This window comes from Oncorhynchus keta, unplaced genomic scaffold (assembly GCF_023373465.1).
Source record: "Oncorhynchus keta strain PuntledgeMale-10-30-2019 unplaced genomic scaffold, Oket_V2 Un_contig_12886_pilon_pilon, whole genome shotgun sequence".
NCBI classification, from domain to species: domain Eukaryota; kingdom Metazoa; phylum Chordata; class Actinopteri; order Salmoniformes; family Salmonidae; genus Oncorhynchus; species Oncorhynchus keta.
The window spans coordinates 222,525-228,871 of record NW_026278034.1 but is presented as its reverse complement, the minus strand read 5'-3'; the positions used below and the strand labels follow the sequence as shown (position 1 = coordinate 228,871).

At 43.8% G+C, this 6,347-nt stretch overlaps 2 long non-coding RNA genes across 11 annotated transcripts; one reads left to right on the top strand and one right to left on the bottom strand.

Moving 5' to 3' along the window:
* Positions 1–4,744: 4,744 nt before the first annotated feature.
* Positions 4,745–5,756, bottom strand: LOC127918041 (uncharacterized). Of its 6 annotated transcripts, none has more exons than XR_008098538.1 (4): positions 5,693–5,756; positions 5,357–5,554; positions 5,192–5,323; positions 4,745–5,158 (listed from the first exon to the last, which is right to left on the bottom strand). It is a non-coding gene; the product is annotated as an uncharacterized LOC127918041 (long non-coding RNA). The 6 variants fall into 6 exon arrangements; XR_008098541.1 differs by having other exon boundaries at positions 5,291–5,422; positions 5,456–5,554; XR_008098537.1 differs by having other exon boundaries at positions 5,291–5,554.
* Positions 4,839–6,336, top strand: LOC127918040 (uncharacterized). Of its 5 annotated transcripts, none has more exons than XR_008098530.1 (4): positions 4,839–4,950; positions 4,984–5,313; positions 5,413–5,544; positions 6,161–6,336. It is a non-coding gene; the product is annotated as an uncharacterized LOC127918040 (long non-coding RNA). The 5 variants fall into 5 exon arrangements; XR_008098533.1 differs by having other exon boundaries at positions 4,878–5,016; positions 5,116–5,313; XR_008098535.1 differs by lacking the exon at positions 4,839–4,950 and having other exon boundaries at positions 4,983–5,115; positions 5,347–5,511.
* Positions 6,337–6,347: the final 11 nt, after the last annotated feature.

Here is a 6,347-nt window from a genome sequence, read left to right as displayed (position 1 = left end):
GAGAACTCTAGGGAGGTGGGGTTTATTAATGCTGTCTAGGAGACCAGAGAACTCTAGGGAGGTGGGGTTTATTAATGCTGTAGACCAGAGAACTCTAGGGAGGTGGGGTTTATTAATGCTCTAGGGAGGTAGACCAGAGAACTCTAGGGAGGTGGGGGTTTATTAATGCTGTAGACCAGAGAACTCTAGGGAGGTGGGGTTTATTAATGCTGTAGACCAGAGAACTCTAGGGAGGTGGGGTTTATTAATGCTGTAGACCAGAGAACTCTAGGGTGGTGGGGTTTATTAATGCTGTAGACCAGAGAACTCTAGGGAGGTGGGGTTTATTAATGCTGTAGACCAGAGAACTCTAGGGAGGTGGGGTTTATTAATGCTGTAGACCAGAGAACTCTAGGGAGGTGGGGTTTATTAATGCTGTAGACCAGAGAACTCTAGGGAGGTGGGGTTTATTAATGCTGTTTATAGACCAGAGAACTCTAGGAGGTGGGGTTTATTAATGCTGTGACCAGGGTGGGGTTTATTAATGCTGTAGACCAGAGAACAGATTAATGCTGTAGACCAGAACTCTAGGGAGGTGGGGTTTATTAATGCTGTAGACCAGAGAACTCGAGGGAGGTGGGGTTTATTAATGCTGTAGACCAGAGAACTCTAGGGAGGTGGGGGTTTATTAATGCTGTAGACCAGAGAACTCTAAGGAGGTGGGGGTTTATTCATGCTGTAGACCAGAGAACTCTAGGGTGGTGGGGTTTATTAATGCTGTAGACCAGAGAACTATTGGGAGGTGGGGTTTATTAATGCTGTATGACCAGAGAACTCTAGGGAGGTGGGGTTTATTAATGCTGTAGACCAGAGAACTCTAGGGTGGTGGGGTTTATTAATTCTGTAGACCAGAGAACTCTAGGGAGGTGGGGTTTATTAATGCTGTAGACCAGAGAACTCTAGGGAGGTGAACTCTAAGGAGGGTTTTATTAATGCTGTAGACCAGAGAACTCTAGGGAGGTGGGGTTTATTAATGCTGTAGACCAGAGAACTCTAGGGAGGTGGGGTTTTATTAATGCTGTAGACCAGAGAACTCTATTAATGCTGGACCAGGTGGGGTTTTTATTAATGCTCTAGGGAGGTGGGGTTTTAGACCAGAGAACTCTAGGGAGGTGGGGTTTATTAATGCTGTAGACCAGAGAACTCTAGGGAGGTGGGGTTTATTAATGCTGTAGACCAGAGAACTCTAGGGAGGTGGGGTTTATTAATGCTGTAGACCAGAGAACTCTAGGAGGTGGGGTTTATTAATGCTGTAGACCAGAGAACTCTCTGTAGACCAGAGAACTCTAGGGAGGTGGGGTTTATTAATGCTGTAGACCAGAGAACTCTAGGGAGGTGGGGTTTATTAATGCTGTAGACCAGAGAACTCTAGGGAGGTGGGGTTTATTAATGCTGTAGACCAGAGAACTCTAGGGAGGTGGGGTTTATTAATGCTGTAGACCAGAGAACTCTAGGGAGGTGGGGTTTATTAATGCTGTAGACCAGAGAACTCTAGGGAGGTGGGGTTTATTAATGCTGTAGACCAGAGAACTCTAGGGAGGTGGGGTTTATTAATGCTGTAGACCAGAACTCTAGGGAGGTGGGGTTTATTAATGGGTTTATTAATGCTGTAGACCAGAGAACTCTAGGGAGGTGGGGGTTTATTAATGCTGTAGACCAGAGAACTCTAGACCAGCTGTAGAACTCTAGGGAGGTGGGGTTTATTAATGCTGTAGACCAGAGAACTCTAGGGAGGTGGGGTTTATTAATGCTGTAGACCAGAGAACTCTAGGGAGGTGGGGGTTTATTAATGCTGTAGACCAGAGAACTCTAGGGAGGTGGGGGAGGTTTATTAATGCTGTAGACCAGAGAACTCTAGGGAGGTGGGGTTTATTAATGCTGTAGACCAGAGAACTCTAGGGAGGTGGGGTTTATTAATGCTGTAGACCAGAGAACTCTAGGGGTGGGGTTTAGGTGGGGGGTTTTATTAATGCTGTAGACCAGAGAACTCTAGGGAGGTGGGGTTTTATTAATGCTGTAGACCAGAGAACTCTAGGGACCAGGTGGGGTTTATTAATGCTGTAGACCAGAGAACTCTAGGGGTGGGGTTTAGGTGGGGTTTATTAATGCTGTAGACCAGAGAACTCTAGGGGTGGGGTTTATTAATGCTGTGGGAACTCTAGGGAGGTTTTATTAATGCTGTAGACCAGAGAACTCTAGGGAGGTGGGGTTTATTAATGCTGGTGGGGGTTTATTAATGCTGTAGACCAGAGAACTCTAGGGAGGTGGGGTTTATTAATGCTGTAGACCAGAGAACTCTAAGGAGGTGGGGTTTATTAATGCTGTAGACCAGAGAACTCTAGGGGTGGTGGGGTTTATTAATGCTGTAGACCAGAGAACTCTAGGGGTGGGGTTTATTAATGCTGTGACCAGGGGGAGGTTTTATTAATGCTGTAGACCAGAGAACTCTAGGGAGGTGGGGTTTATTAATGCTGTAGACCAGAGAACTCTAGAGATTAATGCTCTCTAGGGAGGTGGGGTTTATTAATGCTGTAGACCAGAGAACTCTAGGGAGGTGGGGTTTATTAATGCTGTAGACCAGAGAACTCTAGGGAGGTGGGGTTTATTAATGCTGTAGACCAGAGAACTCTAGGGAGGTGGGGTTTATTAATGCTGTAGACCAGAGAACTCTAGGGAGGTGGGGTTTATTAATGCTGTAGACCAGAGAACTCTAGGGAGGTGGGGTTTATTAATGCTGTAGACCAGAGAACTCTAGGGAGGTGGGGTTTATTAATGCTGTAGACCAGAGAACTCTAGGGAGGTGGGGGTTTATTAATGCTGTAGACCAGAGAACTCTAGGGAGGTGGGGTTTATTAATGCTGTAGACCAGAGAACTCTAGGGAGGTGGGGTTTATTAATGCTGTAGACCAGAGAACTCTAGGGAGGTGGGGTTTATTAATGCTGTAGACCAGAGAACTCTAGGGAGGTGGGGTTTATTAATGCTGTAGACCAGAGAACTCTAGGGAGGTGGGGTTTATTAATGCTGTAGACCAGAGAACTCTAGGGAGGTGGGGTTTATTAATGCTGTAGACCAGAGAACTCTAGGGAGGTGGGGTTTATTAATGCTGTAGACCAGAGAACTCTAAGGATTAATGCTGTAGACCAGACAACTCTAGGGAGGTTGGGAGAACTCTAAGGAGGTTTTATTAATGCTGTAGACCAGAGAACTCTAGGGAGGTGGGGTTTATTAATGGTAGACCAGAGAACTCTAGGGAGGTTTATTAATGCTGTAATGCTGTAGACCAGAGAACTCTCTGTAGGAGGTGGGGTTTATTAATGCTGTAGACCAGAGAACTCTAGGGAGGTGGGGTTTATTAATGCTGTAGACCAGAGAACTCTAAGGAGGTGGGGTTTATTAATGCTGTAGACCAGAGAACTCTAGGGAGGTGGGGTTTATTAATGCTGTAGACCATTAATGCTGTAGACCAGAGAACTCTAGGGAGGTGGGGTTTAGGGAGGTGGGGGTTTTTATTAATGCTGTAGACCAGAGAACTCTAGGGAGGTGGGGTTTATTAATGCTGTAGACCAGAGAACTCTAGGGTGGTGGGGTTTATTAATGCTGTAGACCAGAGAACTCTAGGGAGGTGGGGTTTATTAATGCTGTAGACCAGAGAACTCTAGGGAGGTGGGGTTTATTAATGCTGTGACCAGGGTTTTATTAATGCTGTAGACCAGAGAACTCTAGGGAGGTGGGGTTTATTAATGCTGTAGACCAGAGAACTCTAGACCAGGAACTCTAGGTGGGGTTTATTAATGCTGTAGACCAGAGAACTCTAGGGAGGTGGGGTTTATTAATGCTGTAGACCAGAGAACTCTAAGGAGGTGGGGTTTATTAATGCTGTAGACCAGAGAACTCTAAGGAGGTGGGGGTTTATTAATGCTGTAGACCAGAGAACTCTAAGGAGGTGGGGGTTTATTAATGCTGTAGACCAGAGAACGCTAAGGAGGTGGGGGTTTATTAATGCTGTAGACCAGAGAACTCTAGGGAGGTGGGGTTTATTAATGCTGTAGAGAACTCTAGAGAACTCTAGGGAGGTGGGGGTTTATTAATGCTGTAGACCAGAGAACTCTAGGGAGGTGGGGAGTTATTAATGCTGTAGACCAGAGAACTCTAAGGAGGTGGGGTTTATTAATGCTGTAGGAGAACTCTAGGGAGGTGGGGTTTATTAATGCTGTAGACCAGAGAACTCTAAGGAGGTGGGGGTTTATTAATGCTGTAGACCAGAGAACTCTAAGGAGGTGGGGGTTTATTAATGCTGTAGACCAGAGAACTCTAGGGAGGTGGGGGTTTATTAATGCTGTAGACCAGAGAACTCTAAGGAGGTGGGGTTTATTAATGCTGTAGACCAGAGAACTCTAAGGAGGTGGGGGTTTAGTAATGCTGTAGACCAGAGAACGCTAAGGAGGTGGGGGTTTAGTAATGCTGTAGATGCTGTAGTTTACACTAAACATGTGTATGTGTTTCTGATGTTATTTATATTGATGACTGTGCTGGACTTTTCCAATAAACTCCACAACATCCACTGTGTGTGTGTGTGTGTGTGTGTGTGTGTGTGTGTGTGTGTGTGTGTGTGTGTGTGTGTGTGTGTGTGTGTGTGTGTGTGTGTGTGTGTGTGTGTGTGTGTGTGTGTGTGTGTGTGTGTGTGTGTGTCAGACAAATCAAGTGCTCAGTTGAGAGGTAATTTCATTTTCTATTGATCATAGACATCCTTAAGACCTCATTAGACATTATCTTTCAAGGTGATCCGACCTCTGTAGACATTATCTTTCAAGGTGTTCAGACCTCAGTAGACATTATGTTTCAAGGTGATCAGACCTCTGTAGACATTATCTTTCAAGGTGATCAGACCTCATTAGACATTATCTTTCAAGGTGATCCGACCTCTGTAGACATTATCTTTCAAGGTGATCAGACCTCAGTAGACATTATGTTTCAAGGTGTTCAGACCTCAGTAGACATTATCTTTCAAGGTGTTCAGACCTCAGTAGACATTATGTTTCAAGGTGTTCAGACCTCAGTAGACATTATGTTTCAAGGTGATCCGACCTCTGTAGACATTATCTTTCAAGGTGATCAGACCTCAGTAGACATTATGTTTCAAGGTGTTCAGACCTCAGTAGACATTATCTTTCAAGGTGTTCAGACCTCAGTAGACATTATGTTTCAAGGTGTTCAGACCTCAGTAGACATTATCTTTCAAGGTGATCAGACCTCTGTAGACATTATCTTTCAAGGTGATCAGACCTCTGTAGACATTATCTTTCAAGGTGTTCAGACCTCAGTAGACATTATGTTTCAAGGTGTTCAGACCTCGGTAGACATTATGTTTCAAGGTGTTCAGACCTCAGTAGACATTATCTTTCAAGGTGTTCAGACCTCAGTAGACATTATGTTTTAAGGTGTTCAGACCTCATTAGACATTATGTTTTAAGGTGTTCAGACCTCATTAGACATTATGTTTTAAGGTGATCAGACCTCATTTCTCATTATCTTTCAAGGTGATCAGACCTCATTAGACATTATCTTTCAAACACCTGTTCAGACCTCTCAGTAGACATTATGTTTCAAGGTGATCAGACCTCAGTTAGACATTATCTTTCAAGGTGATCAGACCTCATTAGACATTATCTTTCAAGGTGATCAGACCTCAGTAGACATTATGTTTCAAGGTGTTCAGACCTCATAGACATTATCTTTCAAGGTGATCCGACCTCTGTAAACATTATCTTTCAAACCCTGGTTTCAGACCTCAGTAGACATTATGTTTCAAGGTGATCCGACCTCTGTTTAGACATTATCTTTCAAACCCTGGTGATCAGACCTCAGTAGACATTATGTTTCAAGGTGATCCTCACCTCTACAAACCATGGTCTTTCAAGGTGATCAAACCCTGGTTTAACATTATGTTTCAAACCCTGGTGAAAGACCTCATAGACATTATGTTTCAAGGTGATCACTACCCTGTTAAACATTATGTTTCAAAACCCTGTTAAACCTCATACTACAAATGTTTTAAACATCCTCATAGACATTATGTTTCAAGGTGATCAAACCCTCATTCACTAGAAATTATGTTTTAAGGTGTTCTATGCAACATGTTCTCAGCTATTTAATGTTGAAGCCATCTTAAATTATAATTTTCTTAGAACACCTTTAACATCCTCATCACTACAAACCCTGGTTTAACATCCTCATCACTACAAACCCTGGTTAAACATCCTCATCACTACAAACCCTGGTTTAACATCCTCATCACTACAAACCCTGG